The following is a 22,243-nucleotide window of genomic DNA, read 5'->3' on the forward strand; positions in this document are numbered from 1 at the left end:
GACTTATCTGTACTATATCTTTTAAAGGGTGATGTGAAGGTCTCCATACAAAGGACATAATGGGTCTTATCTAGAAAAACAATTGAAAAAATATACCGTATATTCTTGTGTATAAGTCGAGTTTTTCCAGCACAAAAAATCTGCTGAAAAACACCACCCAGGCTTATACACGAGTGTATAAAAAAATAAACTTCCATAACTATCCAATGTTCCTACAGCTTCTCCGCTCCCTACGGCTCCTCTTCCATTCAGCTTCTCATCTGTAACAAAGCAGGCAGAGATGCATCCATGCACTCTTCCTGCCAGCGCACACTATGATGCGCTGGAGGGCATCTGGACGCGTCTCCGAATGAAAGAAGAGCCGCGGGGAGCCGAGAAGAACGGGAGGCATCAGGCAGTGCCAGAAGGTGAATATGAAAGTTTTTTTTTTGTACACCCATTGGCTGCAGTGCCATTCATCAATAGGAGGTGGGTGGCTGAAGGGCATTTCATAAGTGGGGGGGGGCTGGCTGCAGGGTATTTCATAAGTGGGGGGGGCAGGCTGCAGGGCATTTCATCAATGGTGGGTTTGGGAATTTTATTACTCGAGGAGTAATACTCGGCAAATACTCGAGTCAATAAGTTTTCACAGTTATTTGTAGCAAAATTAGGGGCCTTGGTTTTACTTGGGTCGACTTGTACGATTATTTGGTACTCAGACCACCCATAAAATCAGACATATCATATAATACACATAACCCATTTTTGCATTCTGTCACTAGCCCAACTACAGTTTCACTTTTAGCAGCTTCTTTCTGGGGCATGGAGTCCAACATCTGCACCAATCTGATGATCTGTTTCTAGCCAGAAGGATGTATGAAGCCACTGGCCATTGCAGGTCACAAGTGCTTTAAGAGGCATGTGGAAGACAGAGAACCTGGAGCCTGGATGGAGCTCCAAAGTCCCTGAATCACTTCTGCTTCATTTAAATAGATCTAAGTTTATTTTATACCTAAAGCACAGGAAAAAATCTTGTGCTGTGATAACACTGCTGGAAGCTTTCTAGCACCATTCATACCACTAAATATTAATGGTAGATTTCCTGTAATATACAAGGGGCAACTCTTTATTTAATAATTAATTTGTGGGGGTATTTGTATATATTTTAACTCACCCTAATGGTGAAAATTACCAAGAAAATGCTCTGGATTTCAGACCCAACTTATTTCTAATGTATAACCTAAAGATTGTCCTTTTAATGTCAGACAAAGGAACTAAGTTTTCATTGGTTGCTGGGCCAACAAAGTCTGGTTTCAAGGGACAGGATCATAGTTTAACGACAAGATACTATGCAGTACCAACATGACAAAGGGTCATTTGGGCTCCTTTAATGAGGTTTAAAAACTTCAGATATTTATGACCTTTCTTTGGGTTACCTGAATGGGGGATTAGATCTACAATATCATGACAAGGCTGTGTACAGACCCATCTGATTCAAGCAACATGAATTGTATATAATAAATATTGAAGGCTTTTGACATTAGATGATTGTAGGGGTGTCTGGTGTTGAACCTCATAAGCTGATACTGATGAGCAATATCTAAAGACACCCATTTAAGCAGGGGTCTCAAACTCAATTTACCTGGGGGCCGCTGGAGGTAGATTCTGGGTAAGGCTGGGCCGCATCAAGTTTTCCACACAAAATGCGCTTACAAAATATCATTATTCAGATTCAAATGTCATGGCGTCTCCCAGCGCAAGGAAAGCCCCGAGCGGGGAGACGTGTTTTCTCTATGAACGTGTCCTGTGCACCAAGGGGTCCCAAGCTCCTACCGCACTGAGCCCAGTCAGGGACACTCCATCCCCCCCTCCCCCCCGGTACTTGCCACCCCGTGTCCCTCCCATCGAAGAAGATGAAGTCGCCGCTCTGACCTGCACCAAGTGCGTTCAGAGCGGCGACTTCATCTTCTTCAAGTACCGGAGGGAAGGGGATTAACCGGTTACGGGCACTTTCCTGTTTTTTCATGTCCATTTTTCACTCCCCACCTTCAAAAATCTATAACTTTTTTATTTTTACACGTAAAGAGCTGTGTGAGGGCTTGTTTTCTGCGTAACAAATTGCACTTCATAATGATGGTATTAAATATTACATGCCATGTACTCGGAAGCGGGAAAAAAATTCCAAATGCAATGAAAATGCATTCGTGCCATTTTCTTGTGGGCTTGGATATTACGTCTTTCACTGAGCGCCCCAAATGACATGTCTACTTTATTCTTTGGGTGGTACGATTAAGGGGATACCAAATTTGTATAGGATTTATAATGTTTTCATACATTTACAAAAATTAAAACCTGTACAAAAATTATTTTTTTTGATTTTGCCAACTTCTGGCGCTAATAACTTTTTTATACTTTGGTGTACGGAGCTGTGGGTGGTGTCATTTTTTGCGAAATTTAATAATATGTTCAATGATATCATTTTTAGGACTGTACGACCTTTTGATCACTTTTTATAGATTTTCTTATATTTTTCAAAATGGCAAAAAAGTGCCATTTTCGACTTTGGTCGCTATTTTCCGTAACGGGGTTAAACGCATTGTAAAAAACGTTATCATATTTTGATAGATCGGGCATTTTCGGACGTGTCGATACCTGATGTGTTTATGATTTTTACTGTTTATTTATATTTATGTCAGTTCTAGGGAAAGGGGGGTGATTTGAAATTTAATGTTTTTTTATTATAATTTTTTTTTTTTAACTTTTTTTTTTTTTTATTTATACTATTTTTCAGACTCCCTAGGGTACTTTAACCCTAGGTTGTCTGATCGATCCTATCATATACTGCCATACTACAGTATGGCAGTATATGGGGATTTTCCTCCTCATTCATTACAATGTGCTATCAGCACATTGTAATGAAGGGGTTAAAACGAAATAGCCTCGGGTCTTCGGAAGACCCGAGGCTACCATGGAGACAGATCGCCGCCCCCCCGATGACGTCAAGGGGAGCGGCGATCCCAGGTAAGATGGCGGCGCCCATGCGCCGCTATCTTTTTGAGGCTGCCGGCAGCATTGCCGGCAGCCATCGCTGTGAAAGCACCCGCGATCGGTGCTGGCACCGATCGCGGGTGTTACCGGTAAGCCTTTGCTGCAATATGCAGCAAAGACTTACCGGCTATAGAGAGGGCTCAGCCCGTGAGCCCTCTCCATGCAGCGCTTCCCGACCGCCGCCGTGAATACACGGCGGGCGGTGCTTTTCTAGATGGGGGCCGCAAAATGTTGTCCCGCGGGCCGCAGTTGGCCCGCGGGCCGCGAGTTTGAGACCCCTGCATTTAAGAACCCGAACAGGAGTGCAACTGTTTACTTTGCTTCCCCCTCATTTATACAATCAATAAATATGTGCACATGCACAAGATGTTACTACGAGGGCGGTTCAATAAGTACCTGTGTTTGACGAAAGAGGGCATTCCTGAGGGAAGTTGGTGTTATCATCGTGTGCTGCCATCTATCAGGGTGCCCGGCAGACGTGGTTACCAAGGAAACCATCCAAAAAGTCCACAACATGATACCCGCTGATCGACGAACGAAAGTGTGCGAAGTAGCAGAGGCCATAGGTTTGTTGACTGGAACGGCAATTAATATTTTACATGATAAGTTAGCTATTAAAAAATTGTTGGCCAGATGAGTGCTGCGATTGCTCATGGTGGACAACAAGCAGATGCGGCTGTTAACTTCGAAGCAGTGTTTGGAGCAATTTAAGCGAGATCCGGAGGAGTTTTTGCGTCGAGTTGTCACAGTTGATGAAACCTGAATTCATCATTACACACCAGAAACTAAGCAACAATCAAAACAAAGGATTTCTCATGGTGAATCTGCTCCAAAGAAGGTGAGACGGTTCCACCGTCCAAAAAGGTCATGGCGACGATTTTTTGGGATGCAAGCAACGTCATCCTCATGGATTTTGTAGAAAAAGGAAGAATGATCACTGGACATCCACAAGTTATTGGACCGCTTCAACAAAAAAATTGAAGGAGCCATGGCCGCATTTGGCGAAAAAGAAGGTGCTGTTTAAACGCGATAACGCATCAGCACATTCATCCAGAGTTGTTGCCGCCAAACTGCATGAATTGCGTTATGAATTGCTGCCGCACCCCCTGTATTAACCCAATCCGGCTCCCTGCGACTTTTTCTTGTTCCCTAACAGGAAGAAATGGCTTGCGGGAAAAAAATTTAGCTCAAACGAGGAAGTCATCGCTAGGACAGAGGCGTATTTTGGAGAGTTCAACAAATCCTATTTTTTGGAGGGGTTAAAAAAATGTCAGGGACGTTGGGAGAAGTGTATCTTTCTAAAAGGGGACTATGTTGAAATATCAAATAAAATTTAAAAAAAAAATGATGACTTCATTTCTAACACGGGTACTTATTGAACCGCCCTCATATAATAAAATAATTTCCAATCAGATATCAACCTGTAAGTGACTACGTGTAGCGCCACATGTATAGTATGTAGTCTCATTGTCCCATTGTAGCTCATTTCTTTATCAACTAACTTCGGTTTTGTAGGTAAACTCCTAAAAACAAATCAGTGAAATCATAAAAAATATTGTAGTAGTGATATTTTTTTCTGAAAATATTGTGTGAAGATGAATGTCATTTGCAGAGCTGCACGTTCATTTAGTTCCTATTATTGTTCACATTTCCAAATGCTGGAAGCTGAGCTAATTCTTGAACATTCACACAATTTCTACAGCTGACTTTCTTCTCATACATTACTATTAACAAGCTATTTCAAAATATCACACGCTAGAGACATGCAAATGGATAAAATTGTGAAAACAAATGTGCTAAAAATTAAAGAAATTGATATTTCTATTAAAGGAAATCTACCACCAGGATGAGGGAATGTAAACCAAGCAAAACCCATAAATTGGAATCTACACTCCCCCGCAGCTCCGCTACTTGATGCAGTCCAGCCGGTAGTGACAACTCAAGACTATGACATCAGCTGTGCAACACCAGCGCCCACAATGCTGTCACTGCCAGACAGCATTAAGTAGTGGAGCTGCGGGGTAGTGTCGGAAAGGTGAGTACATTTTTTTTATTTTTCGACCAGTCCCAGACAGGCTCCACCAGCCCCAAACAGATTGGCCCATCGGGATTTCTGATCCTGTGGATAGGACACAAGTTAAAGAGGTATTCTCATATGACATTTAATTAACCTGCCATATACATAGATTTCTTCAACTGTATGTTCTTAAAAATACGCCTGTGAGAAGATCATTTCCCATAAATCTAGCCATGTTGTCCCTTAGAAATTATCTTCACACAGGTCATTTTCTTTAAATAACATAAAATTGAAGAAATATATGCATATGACAGATTAATTAAATCAAATTTCAATGCCCAGATGAGAATAGTTCTCTAAGTATGCAGCAATTCCTGTGTGAAGACAACTGCAAGAAAAATCAAAAGGGACCAACAATTCTAATGCTTCACATTTTTTTTTACCCTGGCTTTGAGCCTAAGTTCATAGAAAGGAATGGAACTTCAATGGGGGCATATGATGTATTATCTATAACTTGGGGGTGGTTTAGTGCCTTAAATCACCCTAAGAGGTTCCATTTAAGAACCTTAAATTCATATGCCTGGCAGTTTATCATACAGAACATTCCAACACATTATAAATACTGGCTTTATCACTGAGTGACCTTAGCTTATATATTTCCGTGTGTACATATGTTACATAAAACTGGCAAAGTTCAAAGTCCTTTTTTCAATAATAAAGCTGTATAAGTCACCATCAGCTGATGCTCACCAACAGCTACTGTACTTATCACATGTTATCTAAGGACAACCCTGAGACATTGTAAATGTAATATATGGATAACGTATCTGAAATAAATAGTATCCATCATGCAAAGTATTCAGTAACCCTTCACCCTATTGTATAACAACAGTGCCCATACATGTTAGAGCTCTTCCAACTTCCATAGGTTGATTCATTATCTGTTGTTGGAGCACCCTATACAAATATGATGGTTAATAGGTTCCCCTAAAATTGGCAACTTTTTTGTGTGTGAATGGGGGAAAGTAAAGCAATATTGTGGTTTTAACATTTTGGCCAATTGCTATTACTGTGATCAGCATTTTTATCACAAATATATTGTAACTTTTGTTCCTGTTTTTTTAGACAATAATAATGAAAAAGTTCTTGCCCCTTTTTAGTCCCAAAGGCCTTTTCCAATGAAATTAAAAGGGTTGCACGACAACTGCTTTCATTTGCCACATTAAGGCTTCTTTACAAGGGGATTTTGACACTAAAAATACAGCTACAATACCCTCCCTCCCATTAATTTCAACCCTTAGAAAACTCCACTTGCTAAAAAAAAAATGCTAAATTATCTATCTTGAAGTAGAATCTGCATGGGAACTGCCTCTTTGGTCAATGGGACCACAAAATCTGCATCTGAAAATCTTCTTCTTGAAAACCTCTCAAAAAGGCTGAAACCAATAGATATGGTCTGCTATAATATACAATCCACTGTTAAATGAATTTTATGAATTTTGTGTATTGGAACTTTAATAAAATGGAGACTTCTATTTAAATTTTCAACTCTCCTTTTTCTTTGGTTATTTTGAAAAGTAAAGAACACTGAAGAAAGATGATTCTAATAAAAAGGGTTTTCCCCATTACAGAAAATTGCAATCCCCTACACAACACAATAAAGATCATTTTTTTAGCCTTTACTTTACAAAATTTCTCAGTTTTATTGCTGTTTTTGCTCCTATCACTCTTTAAGCAGACACATTATTATCCATCTAGCTCTGTGAGCTGAGAATGTGGTTAGATTATGAAGGCACAAGGGTTTTCTACACGTTCATTTAATATGTCTCCCCCTCTACGATAAAGATCGTATCTGCCTGTAGCTTGTAGTTCTCCTCATACTGTATACATGCTGCCAGGAAGTCAGTGAGTGTGAATCAGTGAGTGAGGTCCGTCCTGCAATGCAATGGCCGATGGCTAGAGTGCAAGAAGAAGAGAGAGAGACTAGCTCCGTGAAGCCTCAAGCAAGATGGCTGCCGACCCTAAGTCAGAAGTTACAGGGTCGTGTCTAGGGGCTACTGAAATTGTGTACACTACGACTGATAGAGACAGGTTGGACTTATATCTGTGAAATGCTGTATTGTTGTTAACAACAGTGATTTAGAGAATGTGTTATTTTGTTATCCTGAGTCTGTTTAAGAAACTTGTCTTTGTGGGAATACCCCTTCAATAGTATATTTTAATCTTAATTTTTATTAGATATTTGTCTATTTTATATATTTTTTTAAATAAACATTTTACAGCTTAACAGATGCTTAAGAAATTTAATAGGATGGACGTAAATGTCTCACAGTTGATGGAACTTGTGCACTAAAATTTTTTAAACTGCATTGGGTAAACTTGTATAAAGTGTATCCAATCTTTGAACCTTTGGGCACCTTAATGTGTATGTATGAGCTCTAATCCTGGCAATTTAAACCATTATATACTATGGTTAGTACAGTATTTAAAATGTCAACAAAGTGACAGAGGCTTCGGCCTGGTATAGAAATAAGCGCAGCCAGCGACTTCTCACGTTTGATACAGGAAAAAACAAATAATAGGTGATGTTGCAATATAGCATCCTGTTTTCTTGCTCTCAGGTAGGATTACCCTCCAGGAGAGTTGTCTTCCAGTGGAATACTCCTCTCTCCCTATTGACAACAAGTGAACACTCTTTACGTTTTTTAAAATGTGTGTGATAGAAATGCAATTATTTTTTTTATTTTTTTTTTTAGAAAAGCTTTATTAAATACATACAATCCCATTTTAAATACCAGACATTAAATCTGTATACCCAAATTACATCGTTTATCATACACGTAAGGATACAAAAAAGAAAAAGAATATCTATGTACATATTTTACATCGTTTAACGTACGTATGGGAATCCAAAAAAGAAAAAAAAATTATCTTAGTACATATTTTACATCATTTACCATACGCTCAGGAATGAAAAAGAGCCAAATGTTTATGTACGTATTTTATATCATTTATCCTACGCGTGAAGATATACAAAGAAACAAAAAAAGAAAAGGATTATATTTCCCATACTATGCCAATCTCCCCCACCCATCCCCTTTCCCCGCTGGCAGGAAAAAAAAAAAAAAAAATTTTAGGAATCTAGCAAAACGAAGAGGACCCGTAAATTACCATTTGTCCCATATTGTAGCCCTCTGTCTCTCAGACGATTTATTACTGATCCAAATTTGTTCATATTTCTTAATTTGACCAGTAAGTTTAAACCAATTATCCATTTTAGGCTGGTCCTGGGATCCCCATTTCCGGGCAAGACACACTAAAGCCACATTTAACAATTTTATTATTAATTTTCCATATTGAGTCTTAATCGGTTCTTGGTCCACAACCCCGAAAATAGCTGTAGTAATTGTTGGTTCAAGATTTATATCAAGGGATATTGATATTTTCTCAAAAATCTCTTCCCAATAAACCTGTATAACGGGACATAGCCAGATTACGTGAATAAAATCTGCATTTGCTGCCTGACATTTCCAGCAATTTGCATTGTTCCTAATACCCATTTTAAATAACTGTGCCGGTGTATAATATAATTGGTGAATAAAGAAAAATTTAATCAGTCTATGATTCCAATTGATGGAACTTTTCTTCACACTTTTTTGAATCTCACTCCATTCTTTCTTATTCAGTGCACCTATAACATTTTCCCACTTATTTCGTGCCTTATATTTCAAGTGACTAGTGAAACTATTTCTTATATATTTATATATTTTTTATATGATTCTTTTCCTATTACTTGTACTTCTAATAAGTTCCAAACATTCGTGTGTTTCTAAGTTTAACTTATATTGGTGAGTCTTACTCTTAATTATATGATCTAATTCTCTGTAACGTAGCCAGTCCCCTTCTTTCAAACCGTATCTTATTTGTAGTGATGTGAAAGGCAAAGTGTGGCCATCCTCCATAACCTGAGAGAGATATCTAACCCCGGCTTTCCACCAGAAAAGTCTATCTGAGATCCTCACTTCCTCTTTAGAGCTTACAGTTGTCCAAAGAGGAGTTTCCTGTATATATCCTTGTATACTCAAGATTTTTTAAAAACTTTTCCAGGCTTTAACTAGCGTCTTTACCGCTACCCAGCTCTTATATGGTTCCTCTTTCGTAAGAGGGCTCTCTAGTAGTTCCAGCATGGATTCTGGTTTACTCTCAGACAGTCGAATCAACTTTTGGAACAAGTGATTATCTTTCCATCCCACTAATCTTCCTATCTGTGCAGCCAAATAATACCCTTGTAGGAATGGTATCCCAAGACCTCCTTCCCCTATTGGTTTATATAGCATCTCCATCTTCATTCTTACTCGCTTTCTTCCCCATATTAATCCATTCAATATTGATTCAATTAACCTGAAGAAGGATTGATCTAACCATATAGGTGCGGAGGAGAGGGTGTATAGAATCTGGGGTAGGAGGACCATTTTTATCAGGCCAATCTTATCTGCTTTAGACAACATAAGTCCGTTCCAGCTCTGTATTCTATTCTTCAGATTTTTTACTAAAGGGACAAGATTAAGGTGATAAAATTCCTCTATATTGTTGGAAATCTCTATGCCTAGGTATTTAAATCTGTCAGTGCAAGTCAGATATCTCTCTTTACTCACCCAATCTTTCACTATATTATCAAGGGGCATAATATTGGATTTGCCCCAATTTACCCTTAAACCGGAAACCTCACCGAACCTTTCTACCATGCATATAACTTTTGGTATTGTTTCTGGGGTATCCTGAAGATATAATACTACATCATAGGCGTAGAGGCAGATTTTGTCGCTAGGACCACCAGCTCCTCCGCCTATTATGTCTCCCGATTTCCTAATTTTAGTCGCTAAGGGTTCGATGTACAGGGCAAACAAAAGGGGGGAGAGAGGACAGCCCTGTCTCGTACCTCGTGATAATCTAAAGATTTCTGACTCTTTCTCTCCCACTCTGATTCTAGCTGTCGGGGCTTTATACATGATTTTAACCATATTAATAAATTTATCTCCTAGCCCAAATTTCCCCATTGTGCCCCAAAGGAAACTCCACTCCACCCTATCAAATGCTTTAATTGCGTCTATTGAGAGGATGGAGCGGAGTCCCCCCTCTCCCATCTCAATGGCCGCCTGTAGCCTATGGATGCAGAACCATGTCTTACGACCCGGCACAAAGCCATTTTGGTCTCTATGTACTATTTCAGGTATCACTTTCTGCAGCCTTAAAGCCAGCAGTTTTGAAAAGATTTTTAGATCTGTATTTAACAATGAGATTGGCCTGTATGAGGCTGCATCCATAGGGCATTTATCTTTCTTTAAAATCAAGGCTATACCAGCTTCTGCCATGGAGTTTGTCGTGTTTCCCTCTAAAATGAGTTCTTCAAAAACATTGGTTAGTATAGGTAAGAGTGTTTTGCTGTACTTCTTATAGAGGCTAAATGGAATACCATCAGGGCCCGGTGAGGTGTCCTTGCCAAAGGATTGTAAAGCCCGTCCAATTTCCTCCTGCGATATTGGCGCATAGAAATGCAATTATTAAAAAATGATTTCTGGTTAACTTTTTATTAATTTCACCTACCATATATTCTTCTTTCTCTTAGACATGCTATTGCTGATTATATAAATGTAATCAAGAAATGTTCTACATTAGACAGAGTAACACCAATAATCTATAATGCATGACTGGCAGACAGAACACAACATGCATACCCATTGCCATCAGAGGACATCAGACTATGATTTCCTTTTTTTGCATAGCATCATTCTTTCCATTCAGAATGGATTCTTTCCACAGGACATTAAAAAGTAATTCTTTAGAGGATATGCCCGCTTTTTAAAGGGGTTGTGGAATGTGCTGGCAATAAAACAAGCACACTGCAGCGTAGAGAAAGGAAACCTGACACAGAAGCGCATTACTTACATTAATAAGATTATTGTTCCACTGACAGATACATTTGCTTTCTCTGAACAGTCACTAAGGACAAAAGCAAATGTATCGATGTCTTTAATAATACATGTGTTGTCACACTGCAGATACCCCAATACATAGCACATCCACAAACATAAGCAGTTCTGGGCCTGGTTCTCTCCTTTCCAGTGTGGTTTGGAGGAGTTCCAGGAAATAATAGGAATAGTATGACTTGAATTTAACAGGCAAGAATGTAATTATTGTAGGAAAGTGAACAAGTGCCATTTGGATAAGCGTGGTCAAAATTTCAATTTAAGAAAAAATAGCAGCAATATTTATGTGCACTGCTGAGTGTACTGATCCTCCATTCTCCCATACGGCTACATACTGCCAGAAGAGGGTAAAGAAAAGGTGCAAACAACCCCAATAAGTAAAATCTGCCCTACTGGTCTGCCTATATTTTCATACATGTACCTTGGGGGGAATTTATCATTGCAATTACATCAGTTTTCCGGTGTAAAATTGGCCCACAATTGTTTCAAGTGCCAATTTGCAGACATTGATAAATCTGACATACAAAAAAGCTCCTAAGGCAGTATATAACTGGTGCAAGAAGCCTGCTTAATGGTAAATCCACCCCCACCCCATTGCTTTAATGGAACCCCCCACCACCACCACCATTGCCTATAAGAGGTTTTCCTACTACTACCAAGGCCCTCATGATCCATAACATAAAGTCAGAGCAGAGTAGGTTTATTAAACCAGTTTACCATGTGAGTCAGTAACCTTTGTGCAGATCCATAGCACTGCTCATTCAATGATGGCCAAAAGATGCTTGGAATTCTATCCAGTTTCATCCAGTAAAAATTAAATCCATTAAGTAGCTATATTGATTTTTCTTAATTCATACTGTATTATACCTCTTTTGTATCATAACTGGCTTTCAATCCATATCTCCAAGAATATAGAGCACAGTAACTGTTAGTAGGTGCAGCGGTGGTATAAGGACAGATAATTATATTGTGTCGCTCAGTGCGAGTATCATTGAAGTATAATCACTGTTTTGTTTACTGGCTGCTCCTTGGTTTCTAAGATGATTCACAGACATAATCATAATAGTCTTACAAAGGAAAAATCTCATGTCTGTATGTACATAATTGTTCCAGTTACTGTAAGGCTTCTACTTCACAAACATTTCATGTAGTTTGTCAGAGCACATTGATGCTGGCTTATACAAACTGCAAGACATAACCTGTAGTTTCTCGCTTGAAAACAGACAACATATAAATGAGATAAGTATTTTAATGTATCTCTACAAATATAAAATACATTGCACAAAAGTATACATTGCTAATGATCAGATCAAATATTGTATATTGTATTGAAATTGAGTATATTTGGACTGTCCCCCAAGACCTGCCATTATCTTCAAAACCAAAACAGAATATGACACAAATGAATATAACATTGATATTGGAAGATCCCTCTATCTCATTAAAGAGGTTTTCAGTTTCCCTAAAATAAAACTCTAGGAGCAGGTTGCAAATATGTACTTAGTCTGTGCCCAAAATACGCCCCCTCTCTGTTCTTTGCTTATGCCTGCAATTGGGCCAGAGTTGTCAAAAGACATGTGACCACTAGGACCGTCAATAGCCTCAGTGGTCACAGAAACAGAAAAAGAGCTACAATTCTGAACAACAACGATTCCTTTTCTGTTACCACTGAGGTAATGGACTAGCAGCTTCAGTTTTGTGGCTGCCAACATGTAGCTGGAGTAGGATAAATTAATTTTACCCACACAGGTTTTCCAGTGAAATTGTAAAAAACATTAAATTCTTAAAATTGTTTATTCACCTAAAATGATAGAAAATCGGTTAAGTAGCACATCCAGGGAAATTACATGGCCTTTCTTGTCAATAAGTACCAGTTTAGCTTTGTGCAGAATAGATTAGTCATGTTTGATTTTATTTTCCAGAAATTATCAGTATATAGACCTAGAGTAGATAGAACTATAAGTGTTACAGTACCATTTAGCAGTATTTGGAGACATATGAGGATACAGCTGATTTATCTTCGCTTTGCAGTATATACTAACGACTTATGTGAAGGTCAGGGCCTAATGATCTCATCCTTACAACATCAAATCTCTTTCCAGCAATCTTTCATCATTTGAAAGGTCTTTTCTTACTCTATAAAGTCATACTTATAAATGTAGTGAAAATGGAAATAGCTGTTAAAGCATAAAACCTAGTTGGCTCTTACTCCAGAGGGTAGGCTCTCCAGACTAATTCACGTAACATCACTCTTGCCTTACTACACAACAATGATTATCTAGCTGTTGTATTTAACATTGTGTCTACTCTTTTCTTGAAACTTTATCTAGCCAAAACAGAACTTCTTGCATTTCTGCCATCTTCTAACCAACTCAACTCTGTCTGTAGGAGCACCATAACCTGGGGCAGAAAGCCCACTGTCTTTGGTCCCCTATTTAAGGACAACCGACTTACAGACAACCCATAGTTACAGACAGACCCCTCTGACCTCTGGTGAAGGTCTCTGGATGTTACTTTAGTTCCAGACTACAATGATCAGCTGTAAGGTGTCTGTAATGAAGATTTATTGATCCTTGGTCCTATTAGAGCAAAAAATGTTTAAACTCCAATTGTCACTGGGGCCAAATTTTTTTTTCTGGATCTACAATTATTAAATATACAGTTTCGACTTACATACAAATTCAACTTAAGAACAAACCTCCAGACCCTATCTTGTATGTAACCAGGGGACTGCCTGTATATTCAATCATTTGCATACTCTTACTGCATGCATCTCAAAAACATTTCTATAATTTGCCCATTTCTTACTATTGAAACCTCTCAAACGCTACTTGACTCTGGTATAGCCTACTATAAGGCCCCGCTAATCGCTCTCTCATTTAATAAACTATCTCCTCTACAATCTAATTTTAATTCAGCAGCCTGGCGCTATACAGATACTTCCAGTCTGTGCCAATCACTGTACAGGTTGCCCGACTTCTTCCAAATACAGTTTAAACTAATCACGTTTATCTACAGTACAAAGATCTGCATAATGCTGCACCCCTCTCATCTCAGCCAAACCCCACTCTTCAATCATCGCAGTGTTCTTAATAATAATAATAATTCTTCATTTATATAGCGCCTACAGATTACGCAGCACTTCACAAAGCTTGACAAATTGGTCCCTGTCCCAATGGGGATCACAATCTAAACAACCTGTTTTGGAGTATGGGAGGAAACCGGAGGACCCAGAGGAAACCCATGCAAACACGAAGAGAACATACAGGTCTAGAACCCAAGTCCATAGCGCTGCAGGGCAGAAGTGCTACCCACTCAGCCACCGTGATCTTAGATTATTCTCCTCTTTAATTTGAACCTCCCATGCATGTCTCCAGGACCGAGCTGCACCAATTCTCTGGAAATTCCTACCCCAGTCTATCAGACTTATACCCAACCACCAAAGCGTCAAACATGTTCTTCAAATCCACCTGTTCAGGCACCCCTATCACATTCCCTAACTGCATGAAAATTAGGGAAATTTTTAACATACCCTGATTACTCCTCCTGTCTTTCAACCCTGCAAATACTAGATACCAAAGCTACAGGCTTCTCTGCAGTCCCATTGATCTTGGACTCTGTATTTAAGATGGCAGCCAATGGCTGGTCCCAGAAGCTTTATTTATTTATTCAATTATTTTAATTCTGTTCTTATAAAAAATATGGCTCTCATACCTCTTGTGTCACCTTCCTTTCTCATAGGTTGTGAGCACCTGCGAGCAGGGACCTCACTCCTATTGTTTCCTTTGACTATATAAATAAGGATAATTATTATCACTAAATACTAGAATTATTATTATAATGATCCTAATAAGGAACTAACAATGGGATACATTATTAGCAGTTGATCAGGGAGTATGATACCTTGCTGGGGACAGAGCAGTGTAGTACACCAGATGGAAGAACTGCAGGTGCAGCTCTTATTGAAATATATAAGAGCTGCATCTGCAGTTCTACCATCCTGCAGAACATGTTATGGATGGAGCTGTCTACTTTCCAGATAGTATAGCTTCACACCAGGGCCCCCAACCCAGGTGTACCAGTATTCTACCATACAGTGACCATAAAGTGGTAGATACTGATTCTTCCTTATTAATAATCATAGTCAATAATATGTTGCTTTCATTCATATTGCACACATACCCATTCTCCTGTACAATGATATGTGTGCAATATTGATGATAACAACATATTAGTTTTGATATTATATGTTACTGTTCTGCGGTCACTACCCATGTAAGATTAAGATACAAAGTGTAGGCTCAGGTTCAACTATTTTATGCATTGTACATTTATATGTGGCTTTTTAGATTAGACAAGATAATAATAAAAATAATTCCTTTATTTATATAGCACACACAGATTACACAGCACTTGCCAAATGGGTCCCTGTCCCCATGGGGCTCACAATCTAATCACTCTACCAGTATGTTTTGGACTGTGGTAGGAAACTGGAGGACCTAGAGGAAACCCACGCAAACATGGAGAGACCATGTTACACCACAAAATCAAAAATTTTAAAGCACGTACTTAATATTAAAAGACAATTTCAAGTCTCATACAGAAGGTTTTATGATTCTTAAGGAATCTTCTCATCGGACCTGCATGGCCATCACAACTATGGACCAGATCTCAATGAAAGGAAAATAAATCCACCTCAAATCTCAAGTGCTACAGTATTTACTGCTAGTGTTTACTCTTCTCTCCTTACACTGTTCTGTTTCTTATCACTTGTCTCATGAACCATAATGTTACTGCTTCCACTTGTGTATAAATTTGTGTTCTATTCAGATGTTGTCTTATGGCATGCCTGATGAAGAGACCTACACAGTTCCACAAGCCTGCAATTGTCATCATCCGTTTTTTATTAGCCAATAAAAGGTATCAAAAACTTTTATCTGCTAGTATCATGCATTAATTACATTAAAATCATAGAAGAGAAAGAGTGGAAGAAAAATCTAGCCACCTTACAATCCTTGGTAACATAATCACATATACAATGCTTTTACTTGTATTCCAATCTATACTCCATAAAGGGAGGCACTAAACAAGGGCTTACTGTAACTGAATGCTCCCTTTCAGCAGTTATATATTTGATTCAGTTCTAAAATATCTTAACAAGAAGAGAGCATGATCAGAACTTAATATGAATGAGCCCATTGCAAATGACATCTCGATAGCATTCATTCATGTCTGTAATTAGTTTAGAGCAAAGCTTTTCCTATGAAAATGTATAAATAAAACACTGTCGTAGTGTTCCCTGGCATAGAAAGATGGGGCTTTTAAAGGAAACTCAATTAGAACTGATGGTACAAGGGTCTCTTAACTATAATAAGACAATGGATTATGAACCAGATCAATGCCAACATCTGTAACAGTAAAAACAATTGTTTAATTTATAGTGTTGATGCAATTATTTTTATGGAATCATTATTGTTTCCAGTATGAATAATAAGTAGCAGATGTGTAACCCTGTTGGAATTACTTATAATTACTCAGCACCGTATATTAATGTACATATTGATGATACAGAAGATCTTATCAGTACTGATATTAGAAGTGTCTGGCACATGTCTGAAAAACCCATATTGAATTCAATTAACTTGTCTTGTAGTTATGAATATTTATTGATCAGCAATCAAGCACAAAAAATATTTCCCATTGGAACTTTTAATTTCTAAAGTTATTTCTAGCGATTCAGTACTACTGGGCCAAGGACTACAATAACAGCAGCTAATGTAAATTAGAAGATAATTTACTGCAAACTCTTTAATAACAGCGTCTATTTCATTTAACAGCAGTAATCAGTGATAATAAAGAATTAAAGGTAATTTCCAGGACTTCGTTTTCATAGCCTAACCTATGTGTCCCTTTAACATTCACTTAAACAGATGGAGGTGCAGTACCACATACAACCACAAGAATGTATGGCACTGATGTCACAATGGGGGTCATTAACTAAGGGTCCGATTCACGTTTTCTCGACGTGTTACCCGAATATTTCCGATTTGCGCCGATTTCCCCTGAATTGCCCTGGGATTTTGGCGCATGAGATCGGATTGTGGCGCATCGGCGCTGGCATGCATGCGACGGAAATCGGGGGGCGTGCCGAACGAAAACCCAACGGATTCGGAAAAACCACCGCATTTAAAACAAAAAATCTGTTGCAAAGCTTGCACTTACCTTCCCTCAGCCCGGCCCGGTGAACTCCAACGCGTTCCGATGCTTTTCAGCTCAGCAGCGCCACCTGGTGGACAGCGGAGGAACTACTTTAATGAATCCCGGCCGGACCCGAATCCAGCACAGAGAACGCTCCGCTGGATCGCGAATGGACCGAGTAAGTAAATCTGCCTCAATGTGTGTCTTAGCACCTCATTCCCTCAAATAGCTGGGCTGTAGGTAAACTGTCAAAATCAAATTACACTCCAAAAATATACCAATGATATTAATGTCCTGACACCTTTTTCGGCAACCTTGACACAATCCCCAAAACCGTTTCCTTCGCAGTGCTCCAGGAGTGCCAACCATCTTTGGAGAAAATGCCCACATCAGCAGAGTTTATTCACTACAAAGTTATACTAAAACCTATAACTCTGTCCTTCATATGAACAAACAGGTCTGTTTCACTAATCTAATAACCCCTCTCTCTAATAACCCTAAAAGGTGCTCTTCACTCCTTACTAACACCAAAGGTGCAGCCACCTGTCACAGGCCTTGGGACTGAAGATATGGCCACCTACTTTAAAGATAAAATTGACTACAATCGCCTGGAAAAAATTTCACAATCCACTAAATTCATTAATTCCTTTCTTTCCAGTACCACATCCTCACTCTCTTCCTTTAAAGGGAACATGTCACCAGGAGACCCATTTTTAGCACTCCACCAGTCCCCACAGAGCATAGTACATACACTGCCAAAAATATGTATAAAAAATAGGTTTTACAGGAAAAAATGTTATAACACCTTTCAATGCCATGTGCTCTGTGACCGGGCACTTGGCACCCCCCCCCCCCTCACCGTTGGGAAACCACTCTTCCATTTGTCCTTTTCAAATATATGAAAACGCCCATCACTCAGCTTAGTGAGTGATGGGAGCTATTCATATATTTAAAAAGGACACCTGGAGGAGTGGTGCTATATAACATATCTTTTTTTTCTCATACAAAAAACTCTTTGGCAGTGTATGTACTATGTGGGGACTGGGGGGGGGTGCTAAAAATGGGTCTCCTGGTGATAGGTTCCCTTTAAATCAGTTACAGAGGAAGAAGTGTCCAGGCTCCTTTCCTCTGCTCACTCCACTACATGCATCAGTGGCTGTTAAAGGGGTATTCCCATTTCAGCAAATTGATGTTATTGTTTGTATTATAAAAAGTTACACAACTTTCCAATATAATTTCTGTATCAATTACTCACAGTTTTCTAGATCTCTGCTTGCTGTCATTCCATAGAAAACTTCTATGTTTACTTCCAGTGGACAGAAATCTGACCATGGTCATAGAGGTGCATGACTGAGTAATCAGAGCTGTGGGATATAACGAGCTGTGCACCTGTGCACCTGTGTGATCATGGTCAGATTTCTGTCCACTGGAAGTAAACATAGAAGTTTTCTATAGAATAACACCAAGCAGAGATCTAGAAACTGTGAGCAATGGATACAGAAAGTATATTAGAAAGTTGTATAACTATTTATAATGCAAACAATCAGATTAATTTGCTAAAATGGGAAGACCCCTTTAACCAGTGCTGTTAACTACTGACTAGTCTCTAATCTCACTTTCATATTGAACACATGGTCTATTCTTGACTGACCCGTTATCTCCCTCTTTGATCCCCTACAATCTGGTTTCTGTACTATGTACTCCACTGAAACAGCTTTCTAAAGTCTCGAATGATCTCCTCACTGCTAAATCCAAAGGTCACTATTCTCTTCTCCTTCTTTTGGATCTCTCAGCTGCATTTACTGCCGGGGTTCCTTATTGCTCAGTCCTAGGTCCTCTTCTCTTTTCCCTCTATACTGCCTTGCCAGACAAACCAACAGCAAATTTGGTTTTCAGTATCGTCTTTATGCTGATGATAACAGTTTAAATACTTTTGCACGTAACATCACCCCTGCCCAACTTCAGAACACCAGTGATTGTCTCTCTGCTCTCTCTAACAAGTCCTGTCTCTTTTTAAAAATTAATCTTTCTAAGACTGAACTTCTTTGCACCATTGACTAACCGACCCAACCATGACCTCTACATTTCTGTCTTTAGTATCGTCAAAACCCTAAGACCGGCGCCACACGTTGCTCTTTGTCTGCGCTTGCAAACGCAAACGCAGACAAAGTCGCGCCCACCGGGGCGGGCCTCGGCCCGATCGCATCAGTGTTTCTATGGAAACGCCTGCGATCGGGAATGAGCCGCCAGTATTTTGTATTAAATTAACGCAAAACATCTCATTCCCGATCGCAGGTGTTTCCATAGGTAGGCAGAAGGCCCACTGTGCTGAGGTTGTGCTGGACTCTGACCTCTCCTCTGCCCTGTATATTCATTCACATGCAAGCTCTTGCTGCATGCAACTCAAAAACATCTTTAGAATTGGTTCATTTCTTACAATTGTATCCTCTGAAATGCTAATTGTCGCTCTGATTCACTCTTATGTAAACTACTGTAACTCCCTACTAATCGGTCTTCCACTCTCTCCTCTACAATCTATTCCTAATGTAGTAGCCAGGCTGGTCTTTCAGACAAGCGCTACATGTACAGTATGCCTCCTGTCCATGTCTATCTGTTATACAGTAAAAACCAAATACAATACTACATGCTTCTCTGCAGCCCCATTGACCTTGGACTTTGTATATAACATGGCAGCTGATGGCTGGTTTAAGCAGCAGCATTTTTATTTATTAAATTATTTTATATTGTTCTATTATATAGAATGGCTGGACCATTATACAAGCTCTTATACCTCTTGTGTCACCCCCTTCATAATCATAGACTGTAAGCTCTTACAAGCACGGTCCTCCCTTCTGTTGTTCCATTAGACTATATTTTCACTCTGTAATGGCTTATTTTATTATTTGTATATGTCCCCCATGATTTGTAAAGTGCTATGGAATATGATGGTGCTATAAAAGTACAAATTATTATTATAACCTCTTCAACACTACATTATTGAGTAATCATCAGAATCTATGTAAGTCGTGAAGTAACCAATAACACTTTCAGCATTCTTCTATATTGGGCATGGTATGAAAAGAATCTCTTTTATCATTGAAAAAATATATTGCAACATTTATTACAATAATGGAAACCATGTAGATGTAATGTTAGCAAGGTCTATATGGATTCATGTAAAACATGTGAAGCTTTGCTTCACTGTGTCAACAACCTTGATTCTTCTGTATTAATGGCCTCCAATGTACTTGCTGACTTCTCAGTCATTAAAAGTTAACTCTGACATATGGCTGTCTAGTTTGTTTTTAAGTCACTATAGCAACGCAGCTTGTGATATGTGTCTTACTGATAACCTAAAGAATGTCACATGCAGGTCAGGTTGAACTGTGTCACCTACTGTCCCTATAAATACAACTAGACTTAATCAGATAATGGCAGTGTTGGCTTGTCTCAATTTGTACATGAGAACATCTACATGTTAAAGCAATTTTAACATAAAATGTAATATTTGGAGCTGAATAAAAGAAAAGACCTTATAACATGGATTATTGTAACGTAATAGTGGCTAATTGGAAATAAATTGATCGTCAGTACATATTAAGCATGCTTAGGCTATATTCACACAACTGTCAACTGTTGTCCAGGGGAGTCGCATCCAGGTGACATCTGCCTTATTTATTATGGCTTCTACTGCCATACACGCCTTTAAAAAGTTGCAATTTCAGGTGCACAATCAGGAATTGCAACTTTCCCCCCTTTTGCCTCCTCCATGCCAAGTGGGTGTGGATAGGTGCAGAGTAGGCTGTGCCAGTTCCTGACAGGCAGAAATACAGAAACTGGCAAAGAATTATCTGGCTGTGCAGCCTTTACATAAATAAATCAGAAGGCTGTAGCCTCTCGAGATATAGGGTGGGGTTAACATCAACCACTGATGCACAATATACCATCAATTGATAAATTCCCCCATAGTCTATGGGTGATTGCCATAAGTGTCCCTTACATTTAGATATCTGATCAATTTCTGTTCATTCATAAAGATAGAATTCTAAATTGATGTTGGATGAACAGTCTCTTCTCTGCCATGCACTAAGAATCAATTTATTTAAAGGAAATCTACCATTTAATTTCAAGCATTATGAAGCAAACATACCTTGAGAATGCTGTAGCTACACTGATGCAGAAGCACACAGAGATTTCTGAACAGTCCAGACAGAAGTAATCAACCTTAGCTGGATCACTCATACACAGCAGTTGGGGAATGGTGCAGGAATTGATTACTCCTGCCTCTCAGGGATAACACAGTTATTACATCATTCTCTTGTGCAGTGCACAACTAATGTGAGAGGAAAAGCGCTAAGCCAGGCAAAGGAGCAAGAGAGCGTCATTATCATAATTTTATAATTGTTTTTCCAGCAAAACCACTCAGCTCAGGGATTAAACAAGATATTTTTCTGCATCAGTGTAGCTATAGCATTCTCAAGGTATGGTTAGTTCATAATACATGAAATCAAATGGTAGATTTTCTTTAGGGCCAGCATTTATTACCATCCAAGACTCTTCCTGTAAAAGTGCATCTGCATTGTTGAGAATTGCGCAGATAACAATTGCCATTGCAGAATGAAACAATTTAAATTCCCAAGATGCTGTGCTGTACTATTTATGAACATGTGTAGTAGGCATTTAATAAAACATCTTCTAGAGATTCGTTTTATTCTCCACAGCAATTAGAAAAGACGTTTGTATACTTCTCTGTGTAGCCCAGTGAAAACAGGGGTATCATGATCTCTAGATCCCTGCCTCACAAACACAGCTAAACTGTGCACATACACATGTGTATCACACTACTACACAGCAACTATAGAGTTAACTAAACAGAGCTGCTGTAGTGACATCATATTGTTACATTTGCAGAGATCTGTGCAGAGCAGGTCCTGTGTCTGGGTCAGTGCAGACCAGGCCCAGTGTCTGGGTTGTAGTGCAGGAACCTGTAGCAGCAGAAACACCTCAGCAAAGC

The 22,243-nt window shown here is 39.0% G+C and overlaps 1 protein-coding gene across 2 annotated transcripts in view; it reads left to right on the forward strand.

The window, feature by feature from the left end:
- Nucleotides 1–22,243, forward strand: part of SGK1 (serum/glucocorticoid regulated kinase 1) — a 132,445-nt gene that overhangs the window by 55,090 nt on the left and 55,112 nt on the right. The gene's annotated exons all lie outside the window — the stretch shown is intronic.

The sequence above is a fragment of the Engystomops pustulosus genome, chromosome 3 (genome assembly GCF_040894005.1).
Source record: "Engystomops pustulosus chromosome 3, aEngPut4.maternal, whole genome shotgun sequence".
NCBI lineage: Eukaryota > Metazoa > Chordata > Amphibia > Anura > Leptodactylidae > Engystomops > Engystomops pustulosus.